Source organism: Marmota flaviventris, chromosome 10 (genome assembly GCF_047511675.1).
Source record: "Marmota flaviventris isolate mMarFla1 chromosome 10, mMarFla1.hap1, whole genome shotgun sequence".
Lineage (NCBI taxonomy): Eukaryota > Metazoa > Chordata > Mammalia > Rodentia > Sciuridae > Marmota > Marmota flaviventris.
Window position 1 is genome coordinate 90,291,573 of NC_092507.1, and position 19,423 is coordinate 90,310,995.

The 19,423-nt window shown below is 33.6% G+C and overlaps 1 protein-coding gene across 3 annotated transcripts in view; it reads right to left on the bottom strand.

Annotated features, from left to right (window-relative positions):
- Nucleotides 1–19,423, bottom strand: part of Col11a1 (collagen type XI alpha 1 chain) — a 210,341-nt gene that overhangs the window by 155,393 nt on the left and 35,525 nt on the right. The gene's annotated exons all lie outside the window — the stretch shown is intronic.

Below are 19,423 nucleotides of genomic sequence, written 5' to 3' on the forward strand. Positions count from 1 at the left end.
AAGCCAGAGCAACATTCCCAAATGCTCAAGTTAACCACAGATTTACAGACAAGAAGAAAACTAAACAACCATAATAAACTTAAAGCTTCCTTGTTTTGTTTTTATTTGCTGACTCCATGGTTCTCTGACAGAGTATGTAATAAAGTCCAATTCCAAACTGACATTTCATTTTTGCTTTCACATATTGAAGTCTACTATAAAATAATAAACTATAAACCTGAGTGTTTACAAAGACAAATATGAGTGCTATGATATCATATCTACTGTTTCACCTAATTCCAAAAATGGTCAATGAACGAAAATTTATTTTTTAAACAAAAGTAAAATACTCAATATTGCAATGCATGTATATAAATAACACTATTATCCCATTTTATGCAGGGTCTCTGTCCCTTGTGGCTTGTCCTTTACTCTCACAACATTGCACAAAATACTTTCAGGGGCTGCTTTCAGGGACCTCAAACCTGCTACATATTGTGGTGCCTCCTGAGCTTCCCTCTGAAATCTTGATGGAAGCTTTCATGACCCCACAACTCCTGTATTCTGCATGTCTGCAAGACCAAGATTATATGGATGATGCCAAGTTCTACACCAGTTCAATCAGTAGCCAGACTCCCTTGGCTTAAACTGACATGGTCTCTGAGTGCCTGGATGGCTGAACATGGGGAAAGAAATCCCAGGGAAATAATTACCTAGGCAATCCTCTGTGAGCAGAGTACTCTTGGGCTCTCTTCTCAAAGGAAAGTCTTTGATCTTGGGATGGTTGACGTTTTGCAGGTTTCTGAGATGCCCTAAAAATATCTTTTCTACTGTCCTACAACAACAGACTTGGCTTCTTTATAATGACACTAACTTTTGTAACAACCATACTTCTCTAGCCTACAGAACTAGAAGTTCTCCATTTCTGGCCAACCTGAAGTTTCACAGATCATTCTCCTCTGTTTGGGGCTTGCAATTCTCACAGTAAATTTAACTAAAAGCAGCCAGCAATGCCCATGCCACTGCCTGAATTCTTTGCTACATTGAAATTTCCTCTACCAGATTAATTTATCTATCACCTTTAAACTTAATCTCCTACAATGTCTCAGGACATGGATAAAATGTAAAGTTCTTTTCCAGAAATGAGCATGTCCTGTAAGCCAACTCCCATACAAGTTCTCACTTTCATGAAAATTTCCATGAGCACAGCCTTTACTATCTTCATACCTATGAGAATTCTGATCATCTGAGCTCCCACCAGAATCACCCCTTAAGTTATGCTTACAGTATTATAGGTTTTCTCTACCTTTTGCTCCAAATTTTCCCAACTGTCTCCTGAAAAGCAATACCAAAGGTTTCTAAACTACATGATCAGGTGGTGTCACAATAACAGCCCTACTACCTGATACCAATTTTTTATCAGTTAGTCAGCTTTCCTTTGATGTGACAAGATAGCCAAGAAATCAACTTATACGGAGGAAAAATTTACTTTATAATTTTAGATGTTCAAATCCAAGATAACTTGGTCTCATCACTTTGTGCCTATGGAGAAACAGTATAACAAGGTGGAAGCACATGGCAGAGTGGGCTGCTTATCTCATGGTGGCCTGGAAGCAAAGAGAGAGTATCCTATTTTTCTATTTTTTTTCCCAGTGATGCTGATTCAACTTAGAGCCTTGGGCTTGCTAGGCAAATGCTCTGTTACTGAGCCAGAACTCAGGCCTTGAGTTTTCCTTTTCTATTCAGTCTCTTTTCTCTTTGATTTTCAATTTTTGGAAGATTCCATTCTCAGATGCTTAAACTCTGAAATTTTTTCTATGCTTTGTTCAGTCCTTTAAGGTATCCATCAAAAACCTTTCATTTCTGCTACACTATTTTTACCTATAATTCTTACATTTGATTCTTATAATGATTGTCTCTCTGCTACACTTTTTCTTCCATGTTATCCACATTTTCCATTAAAGCTTTCAGCACAGTTTTTAGAAAATTTTTGGTATGTAAATTCCAACCTTCCAACCGTATTCTACACTGGTTTTGTTGCTAATTTGATACCTTTGAACTGTATGTTTTGCCTTTTAGTACGCCTTGTAATTTTCTGTTGAAGGATAGACATGATTTACTGGGTAAAAGGGGGCATTGTAAGTAAGCCTTTAGTTATGTGACAATAAAGTATTGGGGAGGGAAGCAATCTATAATGCTAGGATTCACTCTTTCTCTTCTGGTTAACCTGAACTCATGGAAAGATAATTTTATCAATGCTTCTCAATCCCACTCTTACCTCTTCATAGTTGGAGGGGGCTTGGTTTATGTATTTCCCTTTCCATGTGGAATGCTAGTGAGAACTTCGGTTGGGTATTTCCTTTCTTCACCAAAGACTAATGCTCACCGGTGTGGGTATTTCCCTTTTTTCAGTTAGCTTAAGCTCTGATGAAGCCTTAGGAGGTTATGTACTTATTAAATGGCTTCTGATGATGATGGATTCTGTGGCTCACACCTGCAATTCCAATGACTCAGAAGACTGAGGCAGTAAGACCATAGGTTCGAGGCCAGTCTAGGCAACTTAGTGAGGCCTGGTCTCAAAATACAAATGAAAAGTTCTGGGAATGTAGCTCAGTGGTAGAGCACCACTGGGTTCAATTCCCAATACTGGGGGAATAAAAGTTTCTCCTATGGATATGTTTTATTAAAAAGAACAGGGCATTTTTGTGTTTCAAAATGTTTCCATCCCCCTTCCAGAAGCCTGAGGGGATTTTTCTCTGATACTCATTGTGAAAACCTGATAAAGCCCCTCCAAGTAAAACTCTCAAAAGCATTTCCACCCCTACCTCACATGATTGAGCTGCTTTGGAGTCTTTAACTCAGACTTTCGGTTTTGTCTGCCCCACACGTTTTTGCATGTTAAGAAGTTTTACAATATTGGAGAAGCATGAAGATGGCAAAATAGAAGGCACCACTTCCTTGGTGGCTCCATGGTATAAACCAAGAAAGCAGAAGGCAGCTTTTCAACAAAGTAGGTGAGTGATCAAGAATTAGGGGGGACATACTGAAATCTAATAGTGGACGCTCAAAACATATCAGGGACTCAGGAGATCTTGTATGATAAAATAAGGAAGGAAGATCCCCAGCTCCACAGCTGCGAGAGCGGCTGGAGGTGCAAGTCAGAATAGTCCCTACATGAATGCCATAAAGCAAAAAAGGAATTAAAGGAACCATCATTCTCGGGAAGACTGAGGCATGTCAAGGTACAGAGATCTTAGAGATCAGAGATACTGCTCAAAAAAACAGTAAGCTATGCTACACAGTATCCATGTATAGGAGGGAAGCCACCACCTCTCTAGGTGGCATGCACAGAGGACAGTGAAAGGAACAATTTTGCAGTCATAGTGCAGGTGCTGACATCTAGGAGAGCCAATTATTGGCAGACCTGAGTCTGGCCTGAAAAATGAGCTGGACAAACCCACACTGCATGACAGAGAATGTACCTAAATGACCAAGAGAAAATCAAGTGTGGAGAGATGTATACACAAGGGGATACTGATCACAGAAACCTACCTTTTTTTCCCCTTTCTTTCCAATCTGGCTGCTTGCAGGACCAGCTGGGAGAGAAGTGCCATTCAAATGGGCAGGGGACAGAGATACTGAGTCAGAGACTGAATCAGAGACCAAGAATTGTGGGGTCCACAAGCAAAGCAGTGGACAAAGAAAAGCCTCCTATACCACAGGAGTGGAACCCAAAAGAGATTCCTGGGGTGCAGTGACAGAGAGTGGAACCCAAAGGAGATTCCTGGGGTGCAGTCTTCCAATATGGACCCACAATTGCTGGGCCTTTGATGAGCACTGACTTGAAATCTCTAGACCAATTGGCACCCAGCAAAGAAACTGAAGCATTCCTAAGCCTAAATCTCCCATCCAGGAGTTCTGCCTCCAGGACTAACCTTCCCACCATAGCAACCTCTCCCATCCAGAAGGTAGAGCTAGCATCATACTCCAAACAACCCCACCCAACTTCTGAAAAGGGAAGCTGAGAAACTTTTGAACTCCAACAGAAACAATTGTTCAATTTTTCATCAATATCCCTTTTTTTCCTCTCATATTTCTACCATTTTTGACATCAAGTATTTTTCATGCATCAGGTTACTGAGGACTGGAATATCTGAAGAGTATGTTACACATTTGTTGTGTATTCTTTCACTTTTAATTTTTTCTTTTTCTTTTAAAATTTCCATTTTAAAAAATTTGTACATTATATATATTTTTCCCCTAACTTATCTGTTTCCCTGCATTTTCTTTTTCTGTTTCTTCTTGCTGACAGCCAATCTCTATTAATTCCTCTTTTACTCTTTGTATAATTTTCTACTTTTATTTTCTCTCTTCTTTCCTCATAAATATCACATCATCCTACACCACATCTGTTCTCTCTTTGTCCACCATTTGAAATTGCAAACCCTTCTGAAAACTTACTGTTTATATTGTAGACAATAACTGAATAGAACATTTGTTTATTGCAACAAAACTGTATATGTCTTAATAGGATCTTTTTTATTTAAGGGTTTATATTGTTTGCATGGGTGTTGTTATTATTTGTCTCCCCTTAAAGGCAAGGAACTGGAAACCTTCAGACACAATCTAAGTCTATAAGGTAGAATCTGTACTGCCTCAGATCCACAGTACTAGATGGGCAGACACACAACATGAAAAACAAGGGGAAAAACCACCCCAAATAAACCAAGATACAAATAATAGAATCCATTGACAACACAGTAGATTAACTATCAGAGAAGGAGGTTAAAGTGTATACAGTTAAAATGATCTGCGATGTAAGGAGTGAAATCAGAGATAAATTTCAGGAGGTGAGAAATCACTTCAATAAAGAAATACAGGTTCTGAAAATAAATTAAAGCAGAAATCTTCAAAATTAAGAAATCAAAAACCAAATTAAAATTTTAATGCAAATCACCACCAACCGACTAGATCACTTGGAAGACAGACCTTCAGACAATGAACACAAAATATATAATTTTGAAAATAAAGATGACCCTGGAGAGAAGATGGTAAAAAACCATGAATAAAAATTCCAAGAATTATGGGATAATATGGAAAGATCAAATTTAAGATTTATCAGGATAGACGAAGTTGAGAAGATACAAACCAAAGTAATGTACAATCTTTTCAATGAAATCATACCAGAAAACTTTCTAAGCCTAGGGAATAAAATGGAAAATCAAATGCAAGAGGCGTACAGGACCACAAATGTACAAAAATACAACAGACCCACTCCAAGGCACATCATAACAAAAATGCCTAACATACAGAATAAGGATAGAATCTCAAAGGCTGAGAAAAAAATATCAGATTATGTGTAGGGGAAAACCAATTCAGATCTCAGCCTATTTCTCAACCCAGACCCAGATAGCTAGGAGGTCCTCAAATAACATATACTAAGTTCTGAAAGAAAATGGATGCCAACCAAGAAATTTGTATTTAGTAAAATTAAGCTTCAGATCTGAAGATGAAGTAAAAACTTTCCAAGATAAGCAGAAGTTAAAAGAATTCACAACTAGAAAGCCTGCACTACAGAATATTCTCAATAAAATATTCCATGAAGATGAAATGAAAGACAAGTGAAAACCAGCAAAGGGAAAAACTACTCTAAAGGAATAATCAATCAAAAGAGAACTCAATCAAATTAAAAACAGAAATCAACCAAAATGACTGTGAATACAAAAACATCTCAATAATAACCTTGAACATTAATGGTCTAAGCTCATCAATCAAAACACATAGACTGCAAATTAGATTTAAAAACAAGACCCAAAATATGCTATCTCCAAGAGACTCACTTCATAGGCAAAGACATCCACAGACTTAAGGTGAAAGGTTGGGAAAAAACATATCACTCACATGGATTGCGTAAACAATCAGGGATATCTATCCTCATATAAAATAAAGTGGACTTCAAGCCAAAGTTAATCAGAAGGAACAAAAAAAGGACATTTCATACCGCTGAAAGGAATTATACATCAACAAGATATAACAATCATAAATATTTATGCCGCAAACAATGCAGCATCTACATACATCAAACAACCCATTCTCCATTTCAAGAATCAAACAGACCACAACACAATAATACGTGATGATTTTAACACAGCTCTCTCAGGATAGACCCTGCAGAAAAAATATTGAACCAAGAAACAATAGAACTAAATAATTCAATTAATAATTTAGACTTAATGGAAATATTTAGAGTATTTCTTCCATCATGGAGTGAATACACTTTCTTCTCAATAGGACATGGATCCTTCTATAAAAAAAGACCATATCTTATGTCATAAAGCAACTCTTAGTAAATACAAAACAATAGCAATAATACCCTGCATTCTATCAGATAATAATGGAATAAAATTAGAAATCAACAATAAAATTAAAAATAGAAGCTACATAAACAACTAAATAATATGCTACTAAATGAAAAATGGAAATCAGAAGAAACCAAAGATGAAATTTAAAACAATACTTAGAGGTAAATGAGAATAGTAATACAACATATCAAAATCTCTGGGATACTGTCAAGGCAGGGCTAAGAGAAAAGTAATTGCATTGAGCTCATTCATTAAAAAATAGAAAGTCAACAAATAAGTGAACTAACATTATACCTCAAAGCCCTAGAAAAAGAACAACTCAAAACCAAAAGCAGTAGAAGATGATAAATAATTAAAATCAGAGCTGAAATCAATGAAATTGAAACAAAAGATACAATTCAAAAAATGGACACAATAAAAATTGGTTCTGTGAAAAAATAAATTGATAAACTCTTAACCATACTAGTGAAGAGAAAGAGAGAAAACTGAAATTACTAATATTCATGATGAAAAAGGAAATATGTTGATGGACACTACTGAAATACAGAAGATAATCAGAAACCATTGTGAAAATGTATACTTCAATAAAATAGAAAATCTTGAAGACACTGACAAGTTTCTAGAGACATTTGAGTTACCCAAACAAAGTTAAGAGGACATACACAATTTAAACAGATCAATCTCAAGCAATGAAATAGAAAACATCAACAAAAGTCTACAAAATAAGGAAGACCCAGGACCAGAAGAATTATCAGCCAAGTTCTTCAAGACCTTCAAAGATAAATTTACACCAATACTCCTCAAATTATTCCTTAAAATAGAAAAAGAATGAACCCTTCTAAACTCATTCTGAGACTAGTATCACCCTAATACCAAAACCAGACAAAGACACATTAAGGAAAGAAAACTTCAGAACAATACGCCTAATAAACATACAAGCAAAAATTCTCAATAAAATTCTGGAAAATCACATATAAAAACATATTCAAAGATAATGCACCACTATCTTTGGAGTTCATCCCAGGGATCCAAGGTTGGTTCAACATATGGATATACATAAATGGAATTCATCACATCAATAGACTTAAAGACAAGAATCAATGATCATCTAAATAGATGCAGGAAAAGCGTTTGACAAAAATAAGTACCCCTTCATGTTCAAAACACTAGAAAAACTAGGGATAGTTAGAACATACCTCAACATTGTAAAAGTTATATATACTAAACCCAAGGCATCATTGTAAATGGAGTAAAATTGAAAGCATTCCCTCTAAGAACAGGAAAAAAACAAGGATGCCTCTTTTCATAACTTTTATTCAACATCATCTTTAAAACTCTAGCCAGAGCAATTAGAGAGAAGAAAGAAATTAAAGGGATACAAATAAGAAAAGAAGAATTTAAATTGTCACTATTTGGTAATGACATGATTCTATATTTAGAAGATCAAAACCAAAAAAACTCCACCACAAAACATCTAGAAATAATAAATGAATTCAGCAGAGTAGCAGGGATATAAAATTAACACACATAAATCAAGTATGCCTATACATTAGTGATGAATCTACTCAAAAAGAAATTAGAAAAACTACCTCTGTCAAAATAGCATCAAAAAATAATAAAACATTTGGGAATCAATCTAACCAAAGACATGAAGGACCTCTACAATGAAAATTATATAACACTAAAGAAAGAAATTAAAGAATCTTAGTATATGGAAAGATTTCCCATGCTCTTGGCTAGGCAGAATTAACGGTGTCAAAATAGCCATACTACCAAAAGCATTATACACATTTAATGCAATTTCTATTTAAATCCCAATGACATACTTAAAAGAAATAGAAAAAGCAATCATGAAACCCATTTGTAAAAACAAAAGACCCAGAATAAACAAAGCAATCCTTAGCAAGAAAAGTAAAGCAGGAAGCATCACAATATAAGACATTAAATTATACTACTGAGCTACAGTAAGAAAAACAGCATGGTACTGGCACCAAAATAGACACATAGACAAATAGTAGAGAATGGAAAACAGAGACAAACCCACATAAATACAATTATCTCACCATAGACAAAGGCACCATAAACATATATTGAAGCAAAATACCCTCCTCATCAAATGGTGCTGGGAAAATTGGAAATCCGTATGTAGCAAAATGAAATTAAACCCTTATCTCTCACCCTGCACAAAACTCAAAGTAGATCAAGAACTTAGGCACTAGAACAGAGACCCTGCACTTAATAGAAGAAAAAATTAGGCCCAAATATCTACCATGTTCGCTTAGTAATTGACTTCCTTAACAAGACTCATAAAGTGCAATAAGTAAAATCTAGAATCGATAAATAGGATGGATTCAAACCAAAAGCTTCTTCACAGCAAAAGCAAATAATCAATAGCATGAAGAAAGAGACTACAGAATGGGAGAAAATATTTGCTAACTGTAACACAAATAGAACATTAATTTTCAGGATATATAAACAACTCAAAAAACTGAACACCAAAAACAAATAACACAATCAATAAATGGGCAAAGGAATTGAACAGACACTTCACAGAAAAAAAAAATACAATCGATCAACAAATATATGAAAAAAATGTTCAACCTCTCTAACAATTAGCAAAATGCAAATCAAAACTACTTTAAGATTTCAAATCACTCCAGTCAGAATGGCAATCATCAAGAACAGATGCAACAATAAATGTTGGTGAGGATGAAAGGGAAAAGATACACTCTATGTTGCTTATGCAACTGGAATTTGGTGCAACCACTATTGAAAGCAGTATGAGATTCCTCATAAAACTTGGAATGAAACCACCATTTGACCCAGTTACCCCACTCCTTGGCATATACCCAAAGGATTTAAAATCAACATACTACAGCGATGCAGCCACGTCAATGTTTATAGCAGCTCAATTCACAATAGCTAAACTATGGTACCACCCTAGGTGCCCATCAACAGATGAATGGATAAAGGAAATGTAGTATATATACACAATGGAATATAACTGAGACATAAAGAAGAATGAAATTATGGCATTTGCCAGTAAATGGATGGAGATGGAGAATATCATGCTAAGCAAAGTAAGCCAATCCCAAAGAACCAAAAGGCCAAATGCTTTTTCTGATATGCAGATGCTAATTCACAATAAATGGGGTTGGGGTGAGGGAAGAATAGAGGTACTTTGGATTACACAGAGGGGAGTAAAAGGAGGGGAGGGGGTTGGGGGAAAGAAGGACATTAGAATGAATCAGACCTTATTACTCTATGTTCATAGAGGATTAAAAAACTGGTGTAAGTCTACATCATGTACTACCAGAAGAATGAGAAGTTATATTTCATTTATTTACAATGTGTCAAAATGAATAACTGTCATGAATAACTAATTAGGACAAATTTTTTAAAAAATAAAGAAGTCTTATATTAACTTGGTTAGAGATGCCAGGAACATGAAATGACTGCTGAAGGAAGCTGCAGGCAATGAGCATAACCAGACCCAGAAAGTGGCCATGTGAGCTTTATCCAACAAGACGACTGGGCTGTGCCTGCATGGGCCATTGGGGTCATATACCCCACCACCATGTGCCCTGGATACTGGACATGGAGCCATAGGATTTCATATTTGCTCAACTAAGTTTCAGTCTTGCTTTAGTTCAATTTTTAATTGTTTCCCTCTTCTTCCCTTTTGGATTGGAATATTTAATTTGTGCTATCCTATCTGGGACATTTTAAATTTGCTCTTTTGATTTTTATAGAGGTTGACAGCTAGGAATTTGTCTTGGGACCCAGACATGACTTTGGATTTGGATTTGTTTAGCAATCCTGGAACTGTTAAGACTTTGGTGACTCCTAGAGATGAACTGAATGTCCTGTGCATTTTGAGGTGCACATGAGCCTTTGGAAGCCGAGGACAAAAATATTACATTTTGTATCATAAATAACCTTCAAAGGCCAGGTGCAAAAGTTCTGATCATCACCTTAAGAGGTGTAGCTTAATGGAGGGACATGAAGAAAATATTAAGACCCTGGCTCCTTTTACTCTCTACTTTTGCTTCCCAACCATGATGCAGTAAGCAGATTCCTCTACCACATGCTCCCAACTCCATGATATATTACCTTGTCACAGGCATAAAGCAATGGGGCTAAAAAACCATGGACTTCAACGTCTAAAACCATGAGCCAAAATAAACATTTATCCTTATAAGTTAATTACCTCAGATATTTGTCACAGCAATATTTGCTGAGTAATCAATAATATAAATCACTCAATATCTACCAGAGAACAAAGGAATTAAACAAGAAAATAGTAACAGAAATATAGCTGTAAATTCTCAAAACAGGATATTAAAAATCACATTTCTAAACACAGGTCAAGCAAGAAATCTTCTGAGAAAATTTAAGATAAAACAAAATGGAAAAGACAATGAAATTTATCTTAAAGGGAAATTTATAACATTGAATGTACACATTAGAAAATAGAAATAATATAAAAATCAGTCATCTAAACTTTCACCTTAACAAACTAAAAAAAGAAGAGCAGAGAAAGTTAAATCCTGGGTTTGTGGCTCAGCGGTAGAGCGCTCCACTAGCACATTCAAGAACCTGCATACAATCCTCAGCACCACATAAAAATAAAGGTATTATGTCCAACTAAAAAATAAATATTTAATAAAAAAAAGTAAGCAGAATAAAAGAAATAATTAAACTTGAGTAGAAGTAATAATTAAACTTGAGTAGAAGTAATTAAATAGAAAACAGAACAATCAATATAGAATGTCATTAAAAACAACAGTTTGTTCTTTGAAAATATCAATAAATTGACAAGACCTGAGTCAGAATATCTAAGAAAAAAGAAAGAGAATACAAATTACTATTATCTGAAATGGAAGATGGAAACTTACTATAGGTTGATTGGACATTAAATGAATAATAAAAAATATTTTAGAACTCTATGCCCCAAATTTGACATGCTAGATGAAACGGACTAGTTCCTTGAAAGGCACAATCTGTAAAAACTCCCACAGGAAGAAATAGAAGATATGAATAGACCTACATGCAATGAAGAAATTGAATTAAAAAAAATAGTAATTTTCCAAAAGAGCAAGTGCAATAACAGGACAAGTTCACTAGTGAATTATACATACATTTTGAGAATAAAGTGAGCTATTTCTCTATAATTTCTTTCAGAATAAAGAGATAAAAGAAATGTATTTTTTAAATTAAGGCTTTATAGTCATAAAAGTAATATTTCTTAACTCATTCTGTGAAATTGCATTACTTCAATATTAAAACCAGATAAAGACATTAAAAGTAAACCAGATGCCAGGTCTGGTGGCACACTCCTGTAATGCCATCGGTTTGGGAGGCTGAGGCAGGATGATCACAAGTTCAAAATCAGGCTCAGCAAAAAGCAAGGTGCTAAGCAACTCAGGGAGACCCTGTCCCTAAAAACATACAAAATAGGGCTGGGGATGTGGCTCAGTGGTCAAGTGCCCCTAAGTTCAATCCAAGATAACCCTCAAAAGAAAAGAAAAAAGAAAACCAGAGACCAATATCTCTCCTAAAAATAAATGCCAAAATCCATAAGAGAATATTACAATCAAAAATATAATGTATGGAAATAATTATGTATCATGACCAAGAGGGATTTACACCAAGTATAAAAGACTGATTTAACAACTGCACATCAATTAACATAATAATATCAAAGAGCTAAAGAAGAAAAACCAAATAATCTTATCAATACACTGAAGAAACCATTTAGCAAAATCCAATAGGCATTCACCATAAAAGTCTTCAGGAAAACAGAAACAGGGTAACTTCCTCAATTTCAAAAAGAACATCAATCAAAAATACTATTGTTAACATCATATTTAATAATGAGAGACTCAAAACTTTCCCACTAAGATCAGAAACAAGACAAGCATTTCCTCTCAATTTCCAAAATCATACTGTAAATCCTAGCTAATGCACTAAGTAAAGAAAATGAAATAAAATATATGTAAACTGGGAAAGAATTTAACTATTTGTAGATGATATAATCATCCATGTAGAAAACCCAAAAGGATTTAAAAAACAAAAACAAATTGCTAAGAAGAGATTACTGTATGGTTGAAGTAATATACAAATTTTATATACAAAAGCCAATCACTTTCCTAAAAACAATGAAAAATTGGCAACTGAAATTTTAAACTCAATATCTCCCTTGTTAGCACTGAAATAATTGAACTATGCATGTATGACTTCAACAAAAAAAATATGATTTATATGAGGAAAACTATAAAACTGATAAGATATGAAAGAATATCTGAAGAAGTATTCCAAGTTCATTAATAGGAAACTGAATCAATATTCAATATGTCAGTTATCCTCAATTCTATCTAAATATTCAACACAATCCTAATTAATCTACCGAAATATTATTTTGTAGATCTTGACAAACTGATTCTAAATTTTTAGAGGAAAAAGATCTAGAATAGTCAAATAAGTCACAATATTGAATGAAGACAACTACCTGACTTCAATATTTACTATAATGTTACATTCATGGCTACAGTATAGTATTGGTAAGAGAACCATGCCTTTATTAGTAAGAGAACCATAAAGGCATCAATGGAGATCAGAAAGTCCAGGAAAAGATCCACAATGAATACAATGGACTTATCATTGAGAAAGGTACAAAGATAATACCATGCAGCAAAGACAATACACAGATGCCAACTCCGAGATGAACTAGAAACTAGATGAAATTCTCAAAAATTTTTAAATAGCTGGTAATTCTTCTCCAAGGGGTTGACGAGATAAAATGGAATACTTCATAGTAAAGTAGAAACTCTTTAAAAATTGGCCAAAAATTTCCTAAATTTGTTGAAAATCATTAATTTACATATTTAAGATATTCTTTATACCCTCCACAATAATAAATTCAAACAAACTCATTCTCAGTTAATTATAACCAAACCTTTAAAATGCAAATATAAAGAAAAATCTTGATAACAGCTAAAAAATGGTGTATGAGAACAATGAATTGAATGTGGATTTAGTGTGCAAAAGCATAGAGGTCAGAAGCATGTGGAACTTTTTTACAATATTAAAATAATAGACGGTCCATGCAGAATTCTATTGCCAGTGAAAACACCCTTCTGTAATGAATGGAGAAACAATATCTCATATCCAGGAAAACTAAGAGAATATATTTGGACCTTAAAAAATAAAAGATTAAGCCAGGCGTTATAGTGCATGCCTGTAATCCCAGCAGCTCCAGAAGCCAAGAAAAGAGGATCACAAGTTCAAAGCCAGCCTCAGCAATGGAGAGGCATTAAGAACTCAGTAAGACACTGTCTCTAAATAAAATACAAAATAGGTCTGGAGATGTGGCTCAGTGTTGAGAGCCCCTGAGTTTAATCCCCAGTTCCAAAAATAAAAAATAAAGAAAGATTAACAGAAATGATAAATATGAAATTTTTCACTTAAGAACTTTAAAATACTTATGACTATTTAAAGTGAAAATTATAACATTTTGTGATATTTTCAATGTATGTAGATCTAATACATACAACAAATGTACTATAAAGATCAGTGTAGAAGAAGACTGGAAGGAAGGTTTTCTCATTACATATAACATGGCATAAAATAAAAAATAGATCATAAAATACCAGTATACATTTTGGAATTCTTAAACTCACCACAAATTAAAAATTAGCAAAGTAATCCAACGATAAAATACTATACAACATTAAAAAGTATTCAAACAATCTCCCCATCACCAAAAACAAACAAAAAAAAATTGGAGGAAGTAGGTGATGTACAAAGATTCAGAAAGCAAAGAGAATACAAAAATTATAGACCTATATCAAGCCATACCAATAAGAAATCAACATTTAATGCAATTCTTAATGTATTTTAAAAGTTATTAGTCTCTTCACATCAATCAAAAAGGAAGAAATTAGCAAAGGGGATCAAAAACAAGAATATCCAACAGGCTAATGCCAATAGGTTCACTTAGAAAAAATAATGTACAATTTAAAATTCATGTAGTGGGAAGAAATGATTCTTAAAATATTGATCTTCTACTTTAAGAATCTAGAAATTTTCTGTTTCCAAATTATATGTAGAAATAAAGTTAAATATAAGAAACAGTCAAGAATCAAGTAAGCCTAAAAGTGATCTGTTAAAAATATCAACAAAATATATTTACTAAGGAAATTGAGTACGTTAAAATACCTTTTTAGGAAAATTTTTATTTTTATTTTATTTTTTTAATGTTTATACTTCTGGTACTGGGCATTCAACCCATGGCCACTTTACCACTGAGCAACAGTCCTTTTTATTTTTTGAGACAGGGTCTCATTAAATTCCTCATATTGACCTAGAACTTTTGATCTTCCTGCATCAGCCTCCTGAGTCACTGTGATTTCAGGTATGTGCCACCATGGCAAGCAATTAAAAAAAAAATAACTTTGAAAAGAAACCTCAGGCTGATATTTTTCACTGGTGCTTTTTGTTTTTTTTTATTTTTTATTCATTTTATTTGTTTTTTGATACCAGGGTTTGAACCCAGGGATGCTTAACTACTAAGTCACTATTTTTTATTTTGACTCAGGGTCTCAATAAATTGCTTAAGGCCTTATTAATTAGCTGAAGCTGGCTTTGAACTTAGAATCCTCCTGCCTCAACCCACCTTGAGCTACTGGGATTCAAGGTGTGCATCACCATGCCCAGCTTCACTAGGGCCTTTTATACAACATTGGAGAAAGAAATAATATCAGTTATACACAGAAGTTTTCATAAAATAGATATGGAAAGACTACTGTCCAGCTCAGTACATGAGAACAGCATAATTCTAATATCAGATTTTGACAGATATTAAAAATACAAAGAATCATTGACCAATATTCCTCATTCATATAGACTCAAAATTTTAAAGGTTTTTAGCAAATTGAAAACACTATGTAAATAGGATAATATACAAAATTCTCAAGGGCCATGAATATACATACATTCAAACTGGCAAAAGTGAATACTGGAAAATTCCCTCCATCCTACCACATAGTTCCATCCATATCTACTGTCTTACAATTTTTAAAATGTGTACCACTGGAAAATATACACAGTAAAAGAGAAAAAGACATCATAAGTCAATAATAAAACTCTTAATTTTATAAGAACTTTCTTTTTTTGGTATCAGGGATTGAACCCAGGGGCACTTAACCACTAAGCAAGCAACATCCTCAGCCCTTTTTTACATTTTATTTAGAGACAGGGTCTCACTGAGTTTCTTAGGGACTAAGTTGCTGATGCTGACTTTGAACTCGTGATCCTTCTGCCTCAGCCTCCGGAGCCACTGGGATTACAAGTGTGGGTTACTTAGGCCCAGCTTAATCTGATAAGAATTTAGTGGAATATTTGGAATGGCTATTAGTATATAAGGTAGGATTCACCTACTCATTATCATTATTTATTGTTCAGGTCTTGCAGAACTACCAAAATAGCATAGTTTTGCAGGGTTGAGGGCTGAGTGTAAAGCTCAGTGGCATAGCACTTGCCTACCATGGGAGAAGCCCTGGATTCAATCCCAGGAATTTAAATAGAAAGAAAAGAAAAAGAAAGCATAGCTTGTATATATTGTTACTTCTCTGCATGGATTTCTACACACACACAAAACAAACAAACAAACAAAAAACACTGAATTTAAAAATATTTTCTGAGTAAGGATAAACGCAAAATTTTCATCAAGAAGCTTTTCCCATCTAATTGTCATCATATTTCACTAATTGTTTCAATGAATGAATCTCCCCAAGGCAGATAAATGTTAGTTAAAAATATAAAAGACTTGTAATAATCAGCTATGATTCTCAATACTTCTAAAAAATTAAAGACTAAAATTTATGATGCTGATTTAGTCAGCTTTTCTCTGCTGTGATTAGAAGATCCAACCAGAGCAGTTTTATGGGAAAGAGAGTTTATTTGAGGTCTTACAGTGTTAGAGATCTTAGTCCACAAGAGGCTGGCTCCATTCCTCGGGATTCAAGATGAGGCAGGACATTATGGCGGAAGAGTGTGGCGGAGGGAAGAAGTCGTGTGTTGATCAGAAGGAAAAATAGGGAGTCTCCACTCTCAAAGCCACGCCCACAATGAACCACTTCCTCCAGCAAGCACACCCCACCTGCCTCTTTACTGCTGGGTTAATCCCATCAGGGATCAATTAACTGACTGGGCCAGGGTTATAATTCAATCATTTCTCCTTTGAACCTTGCATTGTCTCACACATGAGCTTTCTGGGGACACATCACATCCAAACCATAACAGATGCTATGAAAACTTGAGTTTTAATGGCTATATCTTGTTATTTGGCAATTTTCCTGTTTAAAAGTCTTCAAAAATGATCTTATTGATAATAAACACAAGCAATGTGGTTCTTCTTTTTATTTTTCCTTACATCTTTGCAGCATATTGTCAAAATGGAAAAACCAAGAGTTCTGATCAGTATAGGTTGGACACTTTGTGCTTACATAAATGTGTGCACCCACTCAGACCATCTTCCACTTATAAAGGCCTGTACTCAGCTATGTCTGTTTAGGGGACAGATTTATCCAATCTTTATAATGTACTTTGTAAACTAGCAATAACCCAGGAAAGGGTACACTAAGAGTTTTGACTTAAACATGGGTCACTGTTGGTTACCGATATAAAATGCATACAAATATATTTGAAACACCATAGCTAGAAATTAATTTAAAAAGTAATAAGAAGAAAACTATACCTTACTACATAATTAATACATGTAACTGCTTATGTGTTACCTATGAATGTAGGTACATAAATTCATATTAATATCTTAAGCACTTTACATGATCCTAATAAAGGAGATTCTATTATATTTCTCATGTAAAGAATGAGAGATTCAAACATATATAAATTAATTACATAGAGAAAAGTGAAAATTAAGCTGGATGATGGCATTCAAAATCAAATCTTTCTCATTCCAGAATCAAATCATATATACTCACTCTGATATGCTAAAATTATATAATATGACTTATGGGTCTATATAGTCATCTTGGCATTTTCATGTAAATTGTTCTTGTCAAAATTAAAATTTTCAATTCTGCTTCTATCTGTTTACTGATGAATTCTTATGTCATCAGACTGCAATGTAAATATAGCCATGTTTAGTATTTGGGGGGATGAAAGTTCCATTAGAGAAGTGTAGGGTGGCATATATGTGAAATTAAATACATTAAACAAATCTTAATCTAAATACAAATTACTGTATTTTTGAAAAAGTGACATTTCTAGTTTTCAGGCTAATGAATCATTGATGTTATCAGAACATCTTCATCATCACTACTGTTTATCAAACACTAAAATGATATATATATGGTGTCATTCTGTCTGCTTTCATTTTTAGTTTACTTCTACAAATTCACTTATAGAGATCTGAAAGTTGATATGTGTATGAAAAAAAAAATGACAGTAAAATTTTTTGAGAAAATTTTTACACCAGGATATATTAACATTATATTCTGACAGGATGAGCTAATTTCACAAAAGCTGTGAGAATTTGATTCAAATTTAAAAGTCTATGTGTTTGAATCATTTTTTCTCTTCATGCTCTATTTTTAAATGGAAAGAAACTATATTGGTTTAGAAATTTTATATAGCCATACAGTAATACAATTTAGTAAATAAGACCTTAATTTAACATATGATGACTGGATATGTGAATTAGACAAATATAAAATTTCAGCCAATTAAAAAAATTTTGCTCTAAAGCATTTCAAACAGTTTATTAAGTAAAAATAAAGTTTCCCTATTTATCTGATCAAAGATGGTAGAGGATAATCTGATAGTGAAAGGTGCTCTCTTCATTTACACATTAAAAAACTGACTCATGCTTTGTAGCAAATAAATGTTCTATTTAAAGCTTCATAAGAGTTTCATAAAACTCCAAAATGTGAAGCAGCTTAATAAATGTACTTTTCACCACACATTGTCAATTCACTAGACGTTCCATTAAACAATTTCTTCAGAATTATTTTTCTTAATGTTTTAATAGCTCCTCTAGATAAATGGTTGGAGTTACTCTAGGATGTAAAATGTGGTATATGGTATTATAAATTTAAATGAGGAAGAGATAGAGAAAGAGAAAAAAAGGGCAGGGGCCAGGGGATGACATCCTATATTATTCATTTATGATCCTGGAAAATAAGGTTCTTGGGGTTAAAATATGCATTATGCCTGCGAATAGTCTAATTCTAAAATAAGACTCTGAAAGACTGGAAATTATACTAATTGTTTATAATATTCATTTGCTTAATAAATAGTTCTTTACCATATTGTGTGCAATCGATGAATTACATTGAATGACCTGGGTCTACATTACCAATATATATTACCAGAATCAGTTTATCGTTTAATCCAGACATATCACAGATTAAAATATTTTATGTAGAGTCAAAGACTTAAATACACACAAGTGAAAAACATCAGAAAAAATATTATATTCTAAATAAATAATTTGAAAATGTCATGAGTGTTATTTATGTTTAACCTCAGACCATAGTTATGTATATAATTACAAGAATATGATAGTCTAGCTAATACTCTAATTTACACTGTATTTTCAATGCAAATATACACTGTATGTATAGATGTGTGTGTACACATATGTATGTGCATATATATGTGTGTGTATATATATATATATATTTTTTTTTTTTGACACATCAACAGAATACAGCAAATCTCCCATAGGGAAACATGGCTCAATCTATATTATATTGCACAGTTTTACTCTGTTTCACTCTGAAAATTAACTGACTCAGAAATTATGTTAAAACAATCATGAAAGTAATGAATAATGTGTCAGGAGTGCATGCTTCTCTTTATGAGGTCAGGAGACTGAGATCTGTTTGTTCTGTTAAAAAATGACTAAAAACAAAAGCACAAATTACCAGGTCCAATGATTGAAGAATTAAAGGAAAGAATGTGATTATCATAATTAGTGAAATAAAATTGAAAGAGATTGCTTCCCATGACCTTCATATTATTTTTAAAATTATGATTTAAAAGCTTAAAAGTTC